We start from the raw sequence: 20735 nt of genomic DNA on the forward strand, positions 1-20735 counted from the left end.
GTCCCAATTTGCCCTTCACATCAAGGGTACCTCAGGTTCGTGGTGCAAAACTGTCATTATCAGTTTCAGACGCTGCCGTTTGGATTGTCCACGGCACCTCGGGTCTTTACCAAGGTAATGGCCGAAATGATGATTCTTCTGCGAAGAAGAGGCGTGTTAATTATCCCTTACTTGGACGATCTCCTGATAAGGGCAAGGTCCAGAGAACAGCTGGAGGACGGAGTAGCACTAACCCAACTAGTGCTGCAACAACACGGGTGGATTCTGAATTTTCCAAAATCTCAGTTGACCCCGACGACACGTCTGCTGTTCCTGGGAATGATTCTGGACACGGTTCAGAAAAAGGTGTTTCTTCCGGAGGAGAAAGCCAGGGAGTTATCCGAACTTGTCAGGAACCTCCTAAAACCAGGGAAAGTGTCAGTGCATCAATGCACAAGAGTCCTGGGAAAGATGGTGGCTTCTTACGAAGCGATTCCATTCGGCAGATTCCACGCACGAACTTTTCAGTGGGATCTGCTGGACAAATGGTCCGGATCACATCTGCAGATGCATCAGCGGATAACCTTATCGCCACGGACAAGGGTGTCTCTTCTGTGGTGGTTGCAGAGTGCTCATCTGTTAGAGGGCCGCAGATTCGGCATACAGGACTGGGTCCTGGTGACCACGGATGCCAGTCTGAGAGGCTGGGGAGCGGTCACACAGGGAAGAAACTTCCAGGGAGTATGGTCAAGCCTGGAGATGTCTCTTCACATAAATATACTGGAGCTAAGAGCGATTTACAATGCTCTAAGTCTGGCAAAACCCCTGCTTCAGGGTCAGCCGGTGTTGATCCAGTCGGACAACATCACGGCAGTCGCCCACGTAAACAGACAGGGCGGCACAAGAAGCAGGACAGCAATGGCAGAAGCTGCAAGGATTCTTCGCTGGGCGGAAGATCATGTGATAGCACTGTCAGCAGTATTCATTCCGGGAGTGGACAACTGGGAAGCAGACTTCCTCAGCAGACACGATCTACACCCGGGAGAGTGGGGACTTCATCCAGAAGTCTTCCACATGATTGTAAACCGTTGGGAAAAACCAATGGTGGATATGATGGCGTCCCGCCTCAACAAAAAACTGGACAGGTATTGCGCCAGGTCAAGAGACCCTCAGGCAATAGCTGTGGACACTCTGGTAACACCGTGGGTGTTCCAGTCAGTGTATGTGTTCCCTCCTCTGCCTCTCATACCAAAAGTACTGAGAATTATACGGCAAAAGGGAGTAAGAACGATACTAGTGGCTCCGGATTGGCCAAGAAGAACTTGGTACCCGGAACTTCAAGAGATGCTCACGGAGGATCCGTGGCCTCTACCTCTAAGACGGGACCTGCTTCAGCAGGGACCGTGTCTATTCCAAGACTTACCGCGGCTGCGTTTGACGGCATGGCGGTTGAACGCCGAATTCTAAGGGAAAAAGGCATTCCGGAAGAGGTCATTCCTACACTGGTAAAAGCCAGGAAGGAGGTGACTGCACAACATTATCACCGCATTTGGAGAAAGTATGTTGCGTGGTGTGAGGCCAGGAAGGCCCCCACGGAGGAATTTCAACTGGGTCGATTCCTACATTTCCTGCAAACAGGATTGTCTATGGGCCTCAAATTGGGGTCCATTAAGGTTCAAATTTCGGCCCTGTCGATTTTCTTCCAGAAAGAATTGGCTTCAGTTCCTGAAGTCCAGACTTTTGTAAAAGGAGTACTACATATACAGCCCCCGGTTGTGCCCCCAGTGGCACCGTGGGATCTTAATGTAGTCTTGGATTTTCTCAAATCCCATTGGTTTGAGCCGCTCAAATCGGTGGAGTTGAAGTATCTTACATGGAAAGTAACCATGTTACTGGCCCTGGCTTCAGCCAGGAGAGTATCAGAATTGGCGGCTTTATCATATAAGAGCCCATATCTGATTTTCCATACGGACAGGGCAGAACTGCGGACGCGTCCTCATTTTCTGCCTAAGGTGGTGTCAGCGTTTCACCTGAACCAGCCTATTGTGGTGCCTGCGGCTACTAACGATTTGGAGGATTCCAAGTTGTTGGACGTGGTCCGGGCATTGAAAATATATATTTCAAGAACGGCGGGAGTCAGAAAGTCTGACTCACTGTTTATATTGTATGCACCCAACAAGATGGGTGCTCCTGCTTCTAAGCAGACGATTGCTCGTTGGATTTGTAGCACAATTCAACTTGCACATTCTGTGGCAGGCTTACCACAACCTAAATCTGTCAAGGCCCATTCCACAAGGAAAGTGGGCTCATCCTGGGCGGCTGCCCGGGGGGTCTCGGCATTACAACTCTGCCGAGCTGCTACTTGGTCAGGGACAAACACGTTTGCAAAATTCTACAAATTTGATACCCTGGTTGAGGAGGACCTTGAGTTCTCTCATTCGGTGCTGCAGTCATCCGCACTCTCCCGCCCGTTTGGGAGCTTTGGTATAATCCCCATGGTCCTGACGGAGTCCCCAGCATCCACTTAGGACGTTAGAGAAAATAAGAATTTACTTACCGATAATTCTATTTCTCGTCGTCCGTAGTGGATGCTGGGCGCCCATCCCAAGTGCGGATTGTCTGCAATACTTGTACATAGTTATTGTTACAAACAAATTCGGGTTGTTATTGTTGTGAGCCGTCTGTTCAGAGGCTCCTACGTTTGTCATACTGTTAACTGGGTTCAGATCACAAGTTATACGGTGTGATTGGTGTGGCTGGTATGAGTCTTACCCGGGATTCAATATCCTTCCTTACTGTGTACGCTCGTCCGGGCACAGTATCCTAACTGAGGCTTGGAGGAGGGTCATAGGGGGAGGAGCCAGTACACACCACCTAATCCTAAAGCTTTATTTTTGTGCCCTGTCTCCTGCGGAGCCGCTATTCCCCATGGTCCTGACGGAGTCCCCAGCATCCACTACGGACTACGAGAAATAGAATTATCGGTAAGTAAATTCTTATTTATTCTCCCTCAGATTGCCCCAACCATTTTGTAACTTCTACAACCTTAACCACATGGCTGCCATCAGCCACCACAGTCCAGCTTAACAAGCCAGGTGGCAAAATAGGTACTGTCCACTTTTCCCATGATATACATCATACCCCTGGAATGCTTCCTCTCCTTCTATTCCTTTGAAGCCCATTCCACCTGTCTATTCTATCCCCTTAAGCGCTGTTCTAGTTTCCCAATCCCTTGCCAACATTGCTTTCTTACAGAATTTCCTATTTTCATTCACAACACCATTGTTGCTACTTCCTCTGTTGATCTCTTAATAGACTTCATTTTCCAGCTACAATGATGGGCTCCCCCTTTGCCTTCTCCCACTTCTACTTCATCTCCTATACTTATCCAACTTGGCCACCCCACTCTCTGACCCAGCCTAATTTACTTTCGGCCTCCACTTACGTCATGTTCCAAGACTAACACCTCAATACAAAGGCACATGGACACCAACATTTTCTTTGTCCATTCCACTTCTCATGTTCATTAAAGCTGCTCCTCACTTCCATAGCTACGCTGTCCTGATCTGGCTGATACATTTTTGAAAAACATACACGTTTTAATGCAGCGTCGGACACTACATACAGTTTGTGGCAATCCAGACTCCAACCATTGCACATCATAAAAAGACCATGTTATTACTGACATTGATTTGTAAGATGATAACTGATTGGATTGTACTTTATTGCATCTTGGGTAAAAAAAACCAAAAAAAAACCCTGTATGTTCTAGAAATAGTCTGTATGTGGAGGCAATAGGACTGGGAAATAGACTGAATGCAAGGAAATGAAAAAGGAAAAATAATAATCAGATATTGGAGTAAAATGTGGCACTAAAGCAGCATGCTTGAGACTGAGGAATTTATGGCTTTATTGACATTGAGAGAGATTAGAGAGGAGGTGGCCACTCTGGAAGATAAGCATTTACAGTTTGTCACAAGAGACAGTTGAGCTGGTGAGAGGTCAGGGGAGGAGAGGCAGATTTTGGTGGTGTTGGCATTGAAGTGGTACTATAGGTTCAATGATGAAATTAGTTTTATTACAGCATAATTAAACATTACTCAAGGGTTTTGGCTAATGATGATACTTTCAGGCATGTTGCTTGTATGACATCTGTGACTGCTTAGATCCTTTATGCATGTGTATATGTATTAATATGTATCATCTCATTTACTTTTAAGAGAGCTACAATCAAAATGGTGCTGCGGTGACATCCCCATCCCCCCCACAACATTTGAACCAGCAGGAAAGTGCAGTGGTGGGGCAGAGCACACAGTGTGATGAACACCTTGCCCAGTATTTGTGAGGAGAGCGACAAAGGGAGAGAGTTCCAGTGAGTATTATCTGTTTTCCTGCATTAATATGACCTGAATGTTATCTGGCCTTTAGTCAAGCCACAATAGAGTGTGAGTCAATAGTTGCCAGGTGGAAAAATATTAACCTTCCGACTTCTGTGATAAATTGTTGTACTAATAAGGCAATTTAAGACCAACATTTTAATCAATAGGCTGACAATCTGATGAAAATTTGACAAGATTGTTCCTTTGGGAATCAAAATGACAAAATGATTTGTTAACCCTCTAATGACAGAGTGTGTGTTCTCTATGATATTCTCATTTATTTTCTTAGGTGGGCGTAATTTGCATACATATGTATGTGTCCCAGCCTGTGTTTCCATAGCCCACATGATGTACAAGGCTGCGTGCCAGTTGCATCAGCCAGGAATATTACAGGTCCCTGATTGTTAGGCAGTTCTTTTTCTGTCACACTTCTGCACAGAACCCCGTTATGAGCCTCTCAGTGCTGTTGTAGCAGAGCATTATAGGGTGCAGAACCTGCCATAATGGTTCTTGCCTGTTACAGGACATAGGGGGTGATTCAGACCTGATCGCTGGGCTGCTAAAAGTGTTGTGCTGCGTTCAGATAGTCGCCACCCAAGGGGAGTGTATATTTGTCATGCATGTGTGCGATACCATGTGTACGCCGAGCTGCTAAAAATCCCTCAGTCAGCGGACAGCTGCAAATCCGTTCGCACCTCACTCACCATTGAATGATTTTTCCACTGTGTGCAGTCTGTGTGTAGCCCAGGACTTACTCCTACAGTGCGATGAGAACAGGCTGATCGGGTCCGGAGCTGACGTCACACACCCTCCCTGAAAACGATTGGGAACGCCTGCGTTTTCCCTGACACTCATTGAAAACTGTCAGTTACCACCCACAAACGACCTCTTCCTTTCAATCAGCTTGCAAATAGCTGTGCGAATGAATTTTCGCACCAGCCTGTCGCTGACCGGCGATGCCTGTTTGTGTTGCGACACGTGTGCGCATTGCAGTGCATGCGCAGACTATTGCTGATCGCCCGCTGTGCGAAAACGCACAGCAGCGATAAGATCTGAATTACCCCTATAAACAGGGATATCTTTCATTTTTTATTAGTTACCATGGCAACCCTGAAACTAGGATTTTCCACTTTTTTATTCAACATTTTGATGAGTTACTATGCATACTTGAGAAGATATTTTTTAAATGCATTTCAGTCTGCCTTTTATATTCTGAGTGGATGGGTACTCTGGAGTCTGCACTGTATATTTGACTAACTTGCAATTGTTAATAGTGTCATTCAGTCAGTGCATTCCCTCTTGATATGTCTTACGCGCCCACCTGCAACTTTTGCTAAACATTTACCACTATTGCCCTATTTATCAGATTTAGTTTGTTAATCTGCAATATTACATTCAACTACCACCTAAACACTTCAACATTTTAGTGCCGAGAGCACCGTACTCTGAGGTAAAAGCAGTATGCTTAATAAATGTTGCAGGAAAGCATGTACTGTAGAAGCCAACAATTTAACATCTTCTGAAAGTGGAAAACCACTTTAATGAAACTGAGGTGGAATTACTGTACAAAATAACTGCTCATTAATATGATATTTGTAAAGGGGGTGAGTGCATAAGTTAAGTAAACATTTAGTTTAATCAGGTGTTTATATTAGATCAATAATAAAAGAATAAAGCTGGGCACAATGCCTCTGTTGCTGCACCGAAAACAATGTTGTGATGTATTGTCAATTGTAAAAAAAAATCCTAAAATACACATAACTGAGCAGCACTGGGTCGGGTCAGTATCAAACATATACAAATATTCACTATATTGCCGCTGACCCAATGTAATACCTTAGGAGGAATTCAGTTGTTTATGGAGCAATTTAATTGCTTTGCTAATGAGTGCGAGTGACTTGGGTTCCCGGTACTTTTCTCTTACGTCCTAGAGGATGCTGGGGACTCTGTAAGGACCATGGGGGAATAGACGGGCTCCGCAGGAGACATGGGCACTAAAAAGAGCTTTAGATATGGGTGTGCACTGGCTCCTCCCTCTATGCCCCTCCTCCAGACCTCAGTTTGATACTGTGCCCAGAGGAGACTGGGTGCATTACAGGGAGCTCTCCTGAGTTTCCTCAAAGAAAGATTTTTGTTAGGTTTTTTATTTTCAGGGAGCCTGCTGGCAACAGGCTACCAGCATCGAGGGACTGAGGAGAGAGAAGCAGACCTACTTAAATGCTAGGCTCTGCTTCTTAGGCTACTGGACACCATTAGCTCCAGAGGGAGTCGGAACGCAGGTCTCTCCTCGCTGTTCGTCCCGGAGCCGCGCCGCCGTCCTCCTCACAGAGCCGGAAGATAGAAGCCGGGTGAGTATAAGAAGATAAGAAGACTTCAGAGGAGACAAAAGACGTACAGATCTTCTCTGAGGTAACGCTGCGTGCCATTGCTCCCACACAGAACACACACGGCAGGCACTGATGGGTGCAGGGCGGGCGCCCTGGGCAGCAATTTACACCTCTAGGACTGGTAAAAATAGATATATGGGCTCTGTGGGCTGTATATGAGTATCCCCAGACAGTTTTTGAATGGATTCGAGCGGGACCGAAGCCCGCCGCCGAGGGGGCAGAGCTTGATCCCTCAGTACTCACCAGCGCCATTTTCTCCACAGCACACGCTGAGAAGCTGGCTCCCCGGACTCTCCCCTGCTGAACACGGTGACAGAGGGGTTTAAAGAAGGGGGGGGGGGGGCACATAATTTGGTGCAATCAATATATTTATATAAAAAGCGCTATCTGGGAATTTTTTCCAAAGTCATTGGCGCTGGGTGTGTGCTGGCATACTCTCTCTCTGTCTCTCCTAAGGGCCTTGTGGGGGAACTGTCTCCAGATTAGAGATTTCCCTGAGTGTGTGGGGTGTCGGTACGCATGTGTCGGCATGTCTGAAGCGGAAGGCTCTTCTAGGGAGGAGGTGGAGCAAATTAGTGTGTTGTCTCCGTCGGCAACGCCGACACCTGACTGGGTGGATATGTGGAATGTTTTAAATGCAAATGTGAATTTATTACACAAAAGGTTGGACAAAGCAGAGTCCAGGGAATGTGCAGGGAGTCAAGCCCTGCCTTTTACTATGTCGCCGGGACCTTCTGGGTCTCAAAAGCTCCCACTATCCCAAGTTGTAGACAGGGATACCGACACGGATTCTGACTCCAGTGTCGACTATGATGATGCAAAGTTGCAGCCAAAATTGGCTAAAAGTATTCATTATATGATTATTGCAATAAAAGAGGTGTTGCATATCACAGATGACCCCTCTGTCCCTGACACGAGGGTGCGCATGTATAAGGAAAAGAAACCTGAGGTAACCTTTCCCCCATCTCATGAGCTGAACGAGTTATTTGAAAAGGCTTGGGAATCTCCAGACAAAAAACTGCAGATTCCCAAAAGGATTCTTATGGCGTATCCTTTCCCGGCTAAGGACAGGATACGGTGGGAATCCTCCCCAAGGGTGGACAAAGCGTTAACACGCTTATCCAAAAAGGTAGCGCTGCCATCTCAAGATACCGCAACCATCAAGGATCCTGCTGATCGCAGGCAGGAAACTACCTTGAAGTCAATTTACACACATACGGGTACATTACTCAGACCGGCGATAGCGTCGGCTTGGGTTTGTAGCGCTGTAGCAGCGTGGACAGATACCTTATCTGCTGATATAGATACGCTGGATAAGGAAACCATTTTATTGACCCTGGGTCATATTAAAGATGCTTTACTCTATATGAGAGATGCTCAGAGAGACGTTGGCCTACTGGGTTCCAGAGCCAACGCTATGGCGATTTCTGCTAGACGAGCCCTATGGACCCGACAATGGACGGGTGATGCCGACTCGAAGAGGCATATGGAGGTTTTGCCTTACAAGGGTGAGGAATTTTTTGGGGAAGGTCTAACGGACCTGGTTTCCACAGCTACTGCAGGTAAATCAACTTTTTTGCCTTATGTTTCCTCACAGCCTAAGAAAACGCCACATTATCAGATGTAGTCCTTTCGGTCGCATAAACCCAAACAGAGTACGGGGATCTTCCTTTCTTGCCAGAGGTAAGGGCAGGGGAAAAAAGCTGCCAACTACAGCTAGTTCCCAGGAGCAGAAGTCCTCCCCGGCCTCTACAAAATCCACCGCATGACGCTGAGGGAGTCTTCGACTTTTCAGCCACGTCTGGGTTCACTCACAGGTGGATCCCTGGGCAATAGAAATTGTTTCCCAGGGTTACAAGCTGGAATTCGAAGAGGTGCCTCCTCGCCGGTTTTTCAAATCGGCCCTACCGGCTTCTTCCCCAGAGAGGGAGATAGTTTTAAATGCAATTCAAAAATTGTGTCTTCAACAAATGGTGGTCAAAGTTCCCCTGCTTCAGCAGGGGATGGGGTATTACTCAACCCTGTTTGTGGTCCCGAAACCGGACGGTTCGGTCACACCCATTTTAAATTTAAAATCCTTAAACCTATACTTAAAAAGGTTCAAGTTCAAGATGGAATCGCTCAGAGCGGTCATCACCAGCCTGGAAGGGGGGGATTATATGGTGTCCCTGGACATAAAGAATGCATACCTTCATGTCCCCATATATCCACCTTATCAGGTGTTCCTGAGATTTGCTGTACAGGGTTGTCATTACCAATTTCAGACGTTGCCGTTTGGGCTTTCCACCGCCCCGAGGATTTTCACCAAGGTAATGGCGGAAATGATGGTGCTCCTGCGCAAGCAGGGTGTCACAATTATCCCGTACTTGGACTATCTCCTAATAAAAGCGAGATCAAGAGAGCAGTTGCTGAACAACGTATCACTTTCTCTGAGGGTGTTGCAGCAGCACGGCTGGATTCTCAATATCCCGAAGTCACAGTTGGTTCCGACGACCCGTTTGCCTTTCTTAGGCATGACTCTGGATACAGACTAGAAAAGGGTTTATGTCCCGATGGAAAAGGCCCAAGAACTCATGAATTTGGTCAGGGACCTCTTGAAGCCAAAAAGGGTGTCGGTGCATTACTGCACTCGAGTTCTGGGAAAGATCGTGGCGTCTTACGAGGCCGTTCCATTCGGCAGGTTCCATGCGAGGACTTTTCAGTGGGACCTTCTGGACAAGTGGTCCGGGTCACATCTACAGATTCATCAGATGATCAGCCTGTCCCCCAGGGCTAGGGTATCTCTCCTGTGGTGGCTGCAGAGTGCTCACCTTCTAGAGGGTCGCAGGTTCGGCATTCAGGACTGGGTTCTGATAACCACGGACGCGAGCCTCCGAGGATGGGGAGCAGTCACACAGGGAAGCAACTTCCAAGGTCTCTGGTCAAGTCAGGAGGCTTGTCCTTCACATCAACGTACTGGAATTAAGGGCCATATACAACGGCCTTCGTCAAGCGGAGACTTTGCTTCGCGACCTACTGGCTCTGATTCAGTCAGACAACATCACTGCAGTGGCTCATGTAAACCGCCAAGGCGGAACAAAGAGCAGAGTGGCAATGGCAGAAGCCGCCAGGATTCTTTGCTGGGCGGAAAATCATGTAAGCGCTTTGACAGCAGTCTTCATTCCGGGAGTGGACAACTGGGAAGCAGACTTCCTCAAATAGACACGATCTACATCCAGGAGAGTGGGGACTTCATCAGGAAGTCTTCGCAGAGATTGCAAGTCAGTGGGGACTGCTCCAGATAGACATGATGGCGTCACGCCTCAACAAAAAACTACCGAGGTATAGCGCAAGGTCAAGGGACCCTCAGGCGGTAGCAGTGGACGCCCTGGTGACACCGTGGGTGTTCCAGTCGGTCTATGTATTTCCTCCTCTTCCTCTCATCTCCAAGACATTGAGAATCATAAGACGAAGAGGAGTACAGACAATTCTCATTGTTCCAGATTGGCCTCGAAGGGCCTGGTATCCGGATCTGCAGGAAATAATCACAGAAGATCCGTGGCCTCTTCCTCTTAGAGAGGACCTGTTACAACAGGGGCCCTGTCTGTTCCAAGACTTACCGCGGCTGCGTTTGACGGCATGGCGGTTGACCGCCGGATCCTAGCAGAAAAGCGCATTCCGGATGAGGTCATTCCTACTCTGATAAAGGCTAGGAAGGACGTGACAGCAAAACTATCACCGTATTTGGAGGAAGTATGTCGCTTGGTGTGAGTCCAGGAATGCTCCTCCGGAAGAATTCCATCTGGGCCGTTTCCTTCACTTCCTACAGGCTGGAGTGAATTTGGGCCTAAAATTAGGCCCCATTAAGGTTCAGATTTCGGCCCTATCCATTTTCATTCAGAAGGAATTGGCTTCTCTTCCGGAAGTACAGACTTTTGTGAAGGGAGTGCTGCATATCCAGCCTCCTTTTGTACCTCCAGTGGCTCCCTGGGACCTTAACGTGGTGTTGCGGTTCCTTAAGTCTCACTGGTTTGAGCCTCTTACAACGGTGGATTTAAAGTATCTCACTTGGAAAGTGGTCATGTTGTTGGTCTTGGCATCGGCAAGGCGAGTGTCGGAATTGGCGGCTTTATCTCACAAAAGCCCCTATCTGGTTTTCCATGTGGATAGAGCGGAGTTGCGGACTCGTCCTCAATTTTTGGCCAAGGTGGTTTCATCTTTTCATATGAACCAACCTATTGTGGTGCCTGTGGCTACGCGGGACTTGGAGGATTCTGAGTCCCTTGATGTGGTCAGGGCATTGAAAATTTATGTGGCCAGAACGGCTCGGGTGAGGAAAACAGAGGCACTGTTTGTCCTGTATGCAGCCAACAAGGTTGGCGCTCCTGCTTCTAAGCAGACTATTGCTCGCTGGATCTGTAACACGATTCAGCAGGCTCATTCTACGGCTGGATTGCCGTTACCAAATTCTGTAAAGTCCCATTCCACTAGGAAGGTGGGCTCTTATTGGGCGGCTGCCCGAGGTGTCTCGCATTACAGCTTTGCCGAACAGCGACTTGGTCGGGTTCAAACATTTTTGCAAAATTCTACAAGTTTGATACCCTGGCTGATGAGGACCTCATGTTTGCTCAATCGGTGCTGCAGAGTCATCCGCGCTCTCCCGCCCATTTTGGAGCTTTGGTATAATCCCCATGGTCCTTACGGAGTCCCCAGCATCCTCTAGGACGTAAGAGAAAATAAGATTTTAAACCTACCGGTAAATCTTTTTCTCCTAGTCCGTAGAGGATGCTGGCCGCCTGTCCCAGTGCGGACTACATTCTGCAAGACTTGTATATAGTTTCTGCTTACATAAGGGTTATGTTACAGTTTTGATCAGTCTCGGGCTGATGCTGTTTTGTTTCATACTGTTGACTGGTTCGTATATCCATGTTATACGGTGTGGATGGTGTGGGCTGGTATGAATCTTGCCCTTAGATTAACAAAAATCCTTTCCTCGTACTGTCCGTCTCCTCTGGGCACAGTTTCTCTAACTGAGGTCTGGAGGAGGGGCATAGAGGGAGGAGCCAGTGCACACCCATATCTAAAGTTCTTTTTAGTGCCCATATCTCCTGCGGAGCCCGTCTATTCCCCCATGGTCCTTACGGAGTCCCCAGCATCCTCTACGGACTAGGAGAAAAAGATTTACCGGTAGGTTTAAAATCTTATTATTACCCTTTGTGAGCGGACGCGGCTTGCTGCCCAGGACCTAGCCAAGTGGGGATTTCATCTTACCGTCAGTAACAGTCTGCTACTGACTCCACCCACTGCACAGTGAATGGGTAATCTTACTGCCACCACCAGGCTACTCCCATCTACACCTGGAACCGCTGATTCCACTCGGGCTCCTACCATCGGCACCTGATACCGGTGTATGCGCAGATATGCTGCAGCCACACCTCCTCACTGGCGTCAGTTGACCAGGCCCAGCACAGTAGCTGATAGTGGATGGAACTTGACGCTGGGCTTAGCCCAGAACAGGCAGAGAACGAGACTGCATGTGTTGCATTCCTGTTGCTTGCAAAATTAAGGCAGTCGTCTTGAAGGCAGGATGTTTATTGTTCAAATACTCGTAAGAGACTCCTACCCTTTTGCAAGGGGGATACAGCATACAAGATGTTACAGCAGTTCAATACTACTTAATGTCACAAAGTATATACCCATAAACATGCTCCCAGGCCTCTTTATCCTCAGCCAACACACAATACAACAGGGAGGCAGTTCCGTCTTGTTGTCTTTACCCAATTAAGTGCATGTGATTTGTGCATGTGATTACATGTATCATTGTCCCCTATGGACGGTGGGGAGTGGTCACTCCTCTGTGCCTTGCCGCACCTGCCGTGTTAGGAACAGCTCAGGTGCCGACTCTGGGGTGGGGAAAGGTTCCCTCCAAAACAGTCATTCAGAAATCTGCTGAGGGCGCCAGAGCAAGTCCTGGTGATTTTGTTCTTAAAAATAAAGATTTTAGGAAAAATCAGACTTGCTCTGGAGGTGGATGAAAATAGATGCAGTGAAATCACAGGGTCTCATTTTCTGTCCTCTAGTTGGATAGGAAAACCCAGTGTCTATGGGATTTTTAAAATTTCCCACTCTCCGTTGAATTCTCCCCAAGATAGATGCAACGGAGCAAAAGTTTTCTGATTTAGGAGGCAATCTCAGCTGCAACAATGGGAACATTTTCAGGTTGCCAAAAAGGAGGGTATGCAGTGGCTCATCAAGTACGTCTACGATGCATTTACTGACCATATTGACCTTACCTCTCGTGGCCCCTCCCAACATCTTTATTTCAAAGCTGCTCCTCTACAGAGATAGAAATACTATGTACGGATGGTGTAATGGTTAGCATTACTGCCTCACGGAATGGAATGTGATGCCGAATGTTAGTATACTAACATCTGCATCCCGGGCGCTAGAATGCCGGCAGGAGGGCAAGTGCAACAAAGCCCCTTGCGGGTTCGGTTGCGAGCTTAGCTCACCACAGGTTGTATTCTCCCTCTATGGGTGTCCATGAGGGGGAATCTCCTACCTCGCCGGTATTCCGGCGGCGTTATAGTACCCCCGTTGGGATCCCGACAGGTGGTATGTTAACCGCATACCCTCACATTGCTGAGGTCATTCCCACAATAGTACTAACTGTAATATTCTCCCGTACTTGCATGGGTTTTTTTCCAGGTACTCGTAGGTTATTCAGCTCCTGACAAAAAAATGAACCCTAGTGTGTTTGTGTGTGTTCATGTTCATGTGCTTAGCGCAGATTAGATAGGCCAAATGGTTCTGATCTGCCATCAAAATTCTGTGTTTCCTTAATTTTGCTTGTACTAAGGATCCCTTGGAGATACATAACCAAAAAGATCTGTTTATACGGACATTCCTATTGATGTGCTAAAGAGCTATGCCCAATGAGTGTTGCTTCATCACTTGGTCAGTAGACATTTTCTGTTTTCCATTTCTGGTGCTGTCTCTGTGCAGTGCTGCTGATATTTTTCCATGTTCCTTAGCTGTATTAGTTATACTTTCATTTGTTGTACCCCATTTATTGTTGCACTGCTGTATCTGATTGCTCTTAAATGCTCTGCTTGGACCTGTGTGCTTGCCTCGCCCTGCTACTCTGCTGCCTTATGCTAGTACACACCTTTACAATCACGCTTTTGATGCAATGTTTCAATCGACGTAACTGTTCGGAAGTGCCAGCAACATTGCCTATACTGGCCTACACACCTATATAATTTTACTTGCGACCTTCGATTCCTTCTAACCAAAATATCAGAAGTAAGGATTGTAGATTTCATGCAGTGCTGCTGGAGCAGCATCGCAAGCACGCTTGAAGGTGCGTACATACTTTGCTCTTAGTCAGATATTGCAGATCTAATCAGATACATAGTAAATAGCACATAAGATTTGATCCTTCGATTCAGCCTTTTCATTCATAAAAACATAATCGAAGGAGCACACACTCTCGAATGAACGCGTCGAAATCGAAAGAACATGTTGACTATTGTATAAGTGTGCACCCAGCTTTAGTCCCTAGTTGTGGGACTGGGGTTATTTCAGATCGATTAGATAGTTGAGGAAGGCTGGTTTTTGTTAGGACTTCATGTATGCCACTGTTGGGGTTTGTATATAGGGTGGGTGGGTGTGTGTCTTAGGATGTTTGTTGTTTTCTTTTCTTTCTTTTCTGCCTCTGTTCCTCTTACAGAATGCCTATTCTGAATTTATGGTGGTTACAACTGTTTGTCTTGGTGAAGTGTTGTGTAATCTGTATGTGGGCTGGGTCTCTTGGTTGTGCCTCTGTGGTCACTCCTGTATTAGGTAGGTGTTCTTCTGCCATGCTCTTCTTGGCATTCGGTCATTTGTTTTGGTGCTGTAGTTAGGTTCCTCACACGGAAGCTGATAATATAGTCAAATGATACCTGGTGCTGCAACAACTAAAGGAGCCCTTATCTCACTGACTGACGTGGCTTCTAATGGACAGAGGTAGTGAACAAGCTATCTCCTGGACAGATTTAAATGATCATTTATTTGGGCCATGGGTAGGTCACCTGTGGCACTTCAGCCTCTCCCAGCATGCCCTGCCACAGTTTTGCTTTTAGGACATGCTAAAACTATGGCAGGACATGCTGAGAGGTGTAGTTCCACAGCAGCTGGAGTGCAACAGGTTGCCTACCCCTCTGCTAGACATTTCCAGTACATGTATCAGTGCTTGATAAAGTTAATGGTCTGCGTGAGATGGCTAGGCTCTCCCAGTGAATGTTGGATTCACTTTTCTCTAACGTCCTAAGTGGATGCTGGGGACTCCGTAAGGACCATGGGGATTAGCGGCTCCGCAGGAGACTGGGCACAACTAAAGAAAGCTTTAGGACTACCTGGTGTGCACTGGCTCCTCCCACTAAGACCCTCCTCCAGACCTCAGTTAGATTCTTGTGCCCGGCTGAGCTGGATGCACACTAGGGGCTCTCCTGAGCTCCTAGAAAGAAAGTATATTTAGGTTTTTTTATTTTACAGTGAGATCTGCTGGCAACAGACTCACTGCAGCGAGGGACTAAGGGGAGAAGAAGCGAACCTACCTAACAGGTGGTAGTTTGGGCTTCTTAGGCTACTGGACACCATTAGCTCCAGAGGGATCGAACGCAGGACCCGACCTTGGTGTTCGTTCCCGGAGCCGCGCCGCCGTCCCCCTTACAGAGCCAGAAGCATGAAGAGTCCGGAAAATCGGCAGCAGAAGACTTCGGTCTTCACCAAGGTAGCGCACAGCACTGCAGCTGTGCACCATTGCTCCTCATGTACACCTCACACTCTGGTCACTGATGGGTGCAGGGCGCTGGGGGGGGGGGGGGGGGGGGGCGGCATTATATAGCGCTCTGGTGTGTGCTGGCATACTCTCTCTCGGTCTCCCCAAAGGACTTTGTGGGGTCCTGTCCTCAGTCAGAGCATTCCCTGTGTGTGTGCGGTGTGTCGGTACGGCTGTGTCGACATGTTGGATGAGGAAGGTTACGTGGAGGCGGAGCAGAGGCCGATAAATGGGATGTCGCCCCCTGTGGGGCCGACACCAGAGTGGATGGATAGCTGGAAGGTATTAACCGACAGTGTCAACTCCTTACATAAAAGGTTGGATGACGTAACAGCTGTGGGACAGCCGGCTTCTCAGCCCGTGCCTGCCCAGGCGTCTCAAAGGCCATCAGGGGCTCAAAAAACGCCCGTTACCTCAGATGGCAGACACAGATATCGACACGGAGTCTGACTCCAGTGTCGACGAGGTTGAGACATATACACAATCCACTAGGAACATCCGTTACATGATCTCGGCAATGAAAAATGTGTTACGCATTTTCTGACATGAACCCAAGTACCACATAAAAGGGGTTTTATTTTTGGGGAGAAAAAGCAGCCAGTGTTTTGTTCCCCCATCAGATGAATGAATGAAGTGTGTAAAGAAGCGTGGTTTCCCCCGATAAGAAACTGGTAATTTCTAAAAAGTTACTGATGGCGTACCCTTTCCCGCCAGAGGATAGGTCACGTTGGGAGATATCCCTTAGGGTGGAGAAGGCGCTCACACGTTTGTCAAAAAAGGTGGCACTGCAGTCTTAGGATACGGCCACCTTGAAGGACCCTGCTGATAAAAAGCAGGAGGTGATCCTGAAGTCTGTATTTACACACTCAGGTTATATACTGAAACCTGCAATTGCCTCAGCATAAATAGTGCTGCTGCAGCGTGGTCTGATACCCTGTCAGATAATATTAATACGCTAAGACAGGGATAATATTTTGCTAACATTGATCATATTTAAGACGTTGTCTTATATATAAAGGATGCACAGAGGGATATTTGCCGGCTGGCATCCAGAATTAATGCAATATCCATTCTGCCAGGAGGGTATTAGAAACCCGGCAGTGGACAGGTGATGCTGCCTTTAAAAGGCACATGGAGATTCTGCCTTATAAGGGTGAGGAGTTGTTTGGGGATGGTCTCTGGAACCTCGTATCCACAGCAACAGCTGGGAAGAAATTTTTTTTACCTCAGGTTTCCTCACAAAAGCCTAAGAAAGCACCGTATTTTCAGGTACAGTCCTTTCGGCTTCAGAAAAGCAAGCGGGTCAAATGCGCTTCCTTTCTGCACAGAGACAAGGGAAGAAGGAAAAAGCTGCACCAGTCAGCCAGTTCCCAGGATCAAATATCTTCCCTCGCTTCCTCTAAGTCCACCGCATGACGCTGGGGCTCCACAGGTGGAGACAGGTGCGGTGGGGGCGCGTCTCGGGAACTGCAGGGACCAGTGGGCTTGCCCACAGGTGGATCCCTAGGTTCTGCAAGTAGTAGTTCGAGGCGACTCCCCCTCGCCGTTGCCTCACATCAGCCTTGCCTGCTGCTGTTGTGGTACCGAAACCAGACTGTTCGGTGAGACCCATTCTAAAATTGAAATCATTGAACACTTATATACGAAGGTTCAAGTTCAAAATGGAATCGCTCAGGGCGATTATTGCAAGCCTGGAAAATTTCAGGGTATCACTGGACATCAAGGATGCTTACCTGCATGTCCCTATTTACCCTCTTCACCAGGTGTACCTCAAAATTGTGGTACAGGATTGTCATTACCAATTCCAGACGTTGCCGTTGGTCTGTCCCGGCACCGAGGGTATTTACCAAGGTAATGGCCGAAGTACTTATCCCGTACTTGGACGATCTCCTTATAAAGGCGAGGTCCAGGGAGCAGTTGTTCGTCGGAGTTGCACTATCTCGGGAAGTGCTACAACAGCACGGCTGGATTCTGAATATTCCAAAGTTGCAGCTGGTTCCTACGACGCGTCTACTGTTCCTGGGTATGGTTCTGGACACAGAACAGGATAAAAAGGGTTTCTCCCGGAGGAGAAGTCCAAGGAGTTGGCGTCTAGAAGGAGACCTCCTAATACAAATACAGGTGTCGGTGCATCAATGCACGCGAGCCTTGGGAAAGATGGTAGCTTCTTACGAAGAATTTCCATTCGCCAGGTCCCATGCAAGGATCTTCCAGTGGGATCTGTTGGACAAGTGGTCCGGGTCGCATCCTCAGATGCATCGGCGGATAACCCTGTCTCCAAGGGCCAGGGTGTCGCTGTGGTGGTGACTGCAGAGTGCTCATCTTCTAGGGGGCCGCAGATTCGGCATACAGGACTGGGTCCTGGTGACCACGGATGCCAGCCTTCAAGGCTGGGGGACAGTCACACAGGGAAGAAACTTCCAAGGCCTATGGAAAAGTCAGGAGACTTCCCTACACATAAATGTTCTGGAACTATGGGCCATTTACAATGCCCTAAGTCAGGCTAGATCCCTGCTTCAACACCGGCCGGTGCTGATCCAGTCAGACAACATCACGGCGGTCGCTCATGTAAACCGACAGGGCGGCACAAGAGGCAGGATGGCGATGGCAGAAGCCACAAGGATTCTCCGATGGGCGGAAAATCATGTGTTAGCACTGTCAGCAGTGTTCATTCCCGGAGTGGACAACTGAGAAGCAGACTTTCTCAGCAGACACGACCTCCACCCGGGAGAGTGGCGACTTCATCCAGAAGTCTTCCAAATGATTGTACACCGTTGGGAAAGGCCACGGGTGGACAGGATGGCGTCCCGCCTCAACAAAAAGCTACAAAGATATTGCGCCAGGTCAAGGGACCCTCAGGCGATAGCTGTGGACGCTCTGGTAACACCGTGGGTGTACCAGTCGGTGTATGTGTTCCCTTCTCTGCCTCTCATACCCAGGGTAATGAGAATAATAATGAGAGGAGTAAGAACTATACTCATTGTTCCGGGTGGCCAAGAAGAGCTTGGTACCCAGAACTCCAAGAAATGATCTCAGAGGACCCATGGCCTCTGCCGCTCAGACAGGACCTGCTGCAGCAGGGGGCCTGTCTGTTCCAAGACGTACCGCGGCTGCGTTTGACGGCATGGCGGTTGAACGCCGGATCCTGAAGGAAAAGGGCATTCCGGAGGAAGTTATCCCTACGCTATTTAAAGCTAGGAAAGAAGTGAACGCAAACCATTATCACCGCATATGGCGAAAATATGTTGCGTGCTGTGCGGCCAGTAAGGCCCCAAAGGAGGAATTTCAGCTAGGTCGATTTCTGCACTTCCTACAAGTCAGAGGTGACTATGGGCCTAAAATTGGGTTCCATTAAGGTCCAGATTTCGGCTCTATCCATTTTCTTCCAAAATAGAACTGGCTTCACTGCCTGAAGTTCAGACTTTTGTTAAGGGAGTGCTGCATAGTCAGCCCCCATTTGTGCCTCCAGTGGCACCGTGGGATCTCAACGTAGTGTTGGATTTCCTGAAGTCGCATTGAGTTGAGCCACTTACATCCGTGGAGCTACAATACCTCACGTGGAAAGTGGTCATGCTGTGGGCCTTGGCGACGGCCAGGCGTGTATCAGAATTGGCGGCTTTGTCATGCAAAAGCCCTTATCTGTATTTTATATGGATAAGGCGGAATTGAGGACTCGTTCCCAATTCCTTCCTAAGGTGGTAGCAGTTTTTCATGTGAACCAACCTATTGTGGTGCCTGCGGCTACTTGGGACTTGGAGGATTCCAAGTTTTCTGGACGTAGTCAAGGCCCTGAAAAGTATGTTTCCAGGACGGCTGGAGTCAGGAAAACTGACTCGCTATTTATTTAATACGGTGTGATTGGTGTGGCTGGTATGAGTCTTACCCGGGATTCAAAATCCTTCCTTATTGTGTCAGCTCTTCCGGGCACAGTATCCTAACTGAGGTCTGGAGGAGGGTCTTAGTGGGAGGAGCCAGTGCACACCAGGTTGTCCTAAAGCTTTCTTTAGTTGTGCCCAGTCTCCTGCGGAGCCGCTAATCCCCAAGGTCCTTACGGAGTCCCCAGCATCCACTACGGACTACGAGAAATAGATTTACCGGTGAGTAAAATCTTATTATTCTTGTATTGCCCAAACAAAGAAAAAACACTTTACTCCGCCCCTATTGATTTAAAAATCCTAGTGCAGGCTCTTGCGTAATACCAGAACCAAGTAATGGGGGTCATTCCGACCCGTTCGCACGCAGTGGTTCTTCGCTGCGGTGCGAACGGGTCGGAACTGCGGCTTGCAACGACGCCAGGACCGAAGAAAGCGATCGCAGGCCCAATCGCAAGAAGATTGACAGCGGGAAGGAGGATTGGGGCATCTACGCACCATTTTCCGGGCGTGGTAAGGCGAACGCAGGTGTGTCCAGGAGTTTGGAGTGCGGATGTCTGACGTCAGAGCCGGGACCTTCATCGCTGGATCCGTCACACTGGGTAAGTTGGTCTAGGGCTGGTCTTGTTTTGCATAAAACTTTTTTAGCATAGCAGGGCTGCACAAGCGATCACAGCCCTGCTATGCTAAAATACACTCCCCCATAGGCGGAGTCTAGTTGATCGCTCGAGCAGCAAAAAGTTGCTACGTGCGATCAACTCGGAATGACCACCTATGTCCATTATTCACCCATATCAGACAGGGTTAATTCCTGGGTAGTCCACATTCGTAAATATTTAGTTTTATGTATCCTCCATGTCTCTCATGAGGCTGAAGTAACCGCAGTGGTGGCCTCCTAAATACAACGCTAAAGCTTATGAATCTGTTGCTCAGCCTTTTTCTATGGGCAGCAATGGAAAGGTTTGAGTTTGGCCCTATATTTGTAAGTTGGGTTGAACATATGGCAGGGCAGCATCTGGGAAATAGGGCACTGCTGAAAGGGGGCATGGACTTGTGGCACACCCCCTATTACGTCCTAGATGATGCTGGGGTCCACATTAGTACCACGGGGTATAGACGGGTCCACCAGGAGCCATTGGCACTTTTAGAGTTTGAGAGTGTGGGCTGGCTCCTCCCTCTATGCCCCTCCTACCTGACTCAGTTTAGAAAATGTGCCCGGAGGAGCCGGTCACAGCTAGGGGAGCTCTACAGAGCTTTTCTAGAAAAGTTTAACTTAGAGTTTTTTATTTTACAAGGAGGCTGCTGGCAACAGCCT

General features: G+C 48.2%; 1 protein-coding gene across 4 annotated transcripts in view; it reads left to right on the top strand.

The window, feature by feature from the left end:
- The window catches only part of APC (APC regulator of WNT signaling pathway), a 360826-nt gene that overhangs the window by 121601 nt on the left and 218490 nt on the right, over window positions 1-20735 (top strand). For all 4 annotated transcript variants that reach the window (XR_010248728.1, XM_063964129.1, XM_063964126.1 and 1 more), the window contains exon 3: window positions 4200-4351. The gene's annotated coding sequence lies outside the window, so the exon portion shown is untranslated. The remainder of the gene's footprint in view (window positions 1-4199; window positions 4352-20735) is intronic.

Source organism: Pseudophryne corroboree, chromosome 1, assembly GCF_028390025.1.
Source record: "Pseudophryne corroboree isolate aPseCor3 chromosome 1, aPseCor3.hap2, whole genome shotgun sequence".
NCBI classification, from domain to species: domain Eukaryota; kingdom Metazoa; phylum Chordata; class Amphibia; order Anura; family Myobatrachidae; genus Pseudophryne; species Pseudophryne corroboree.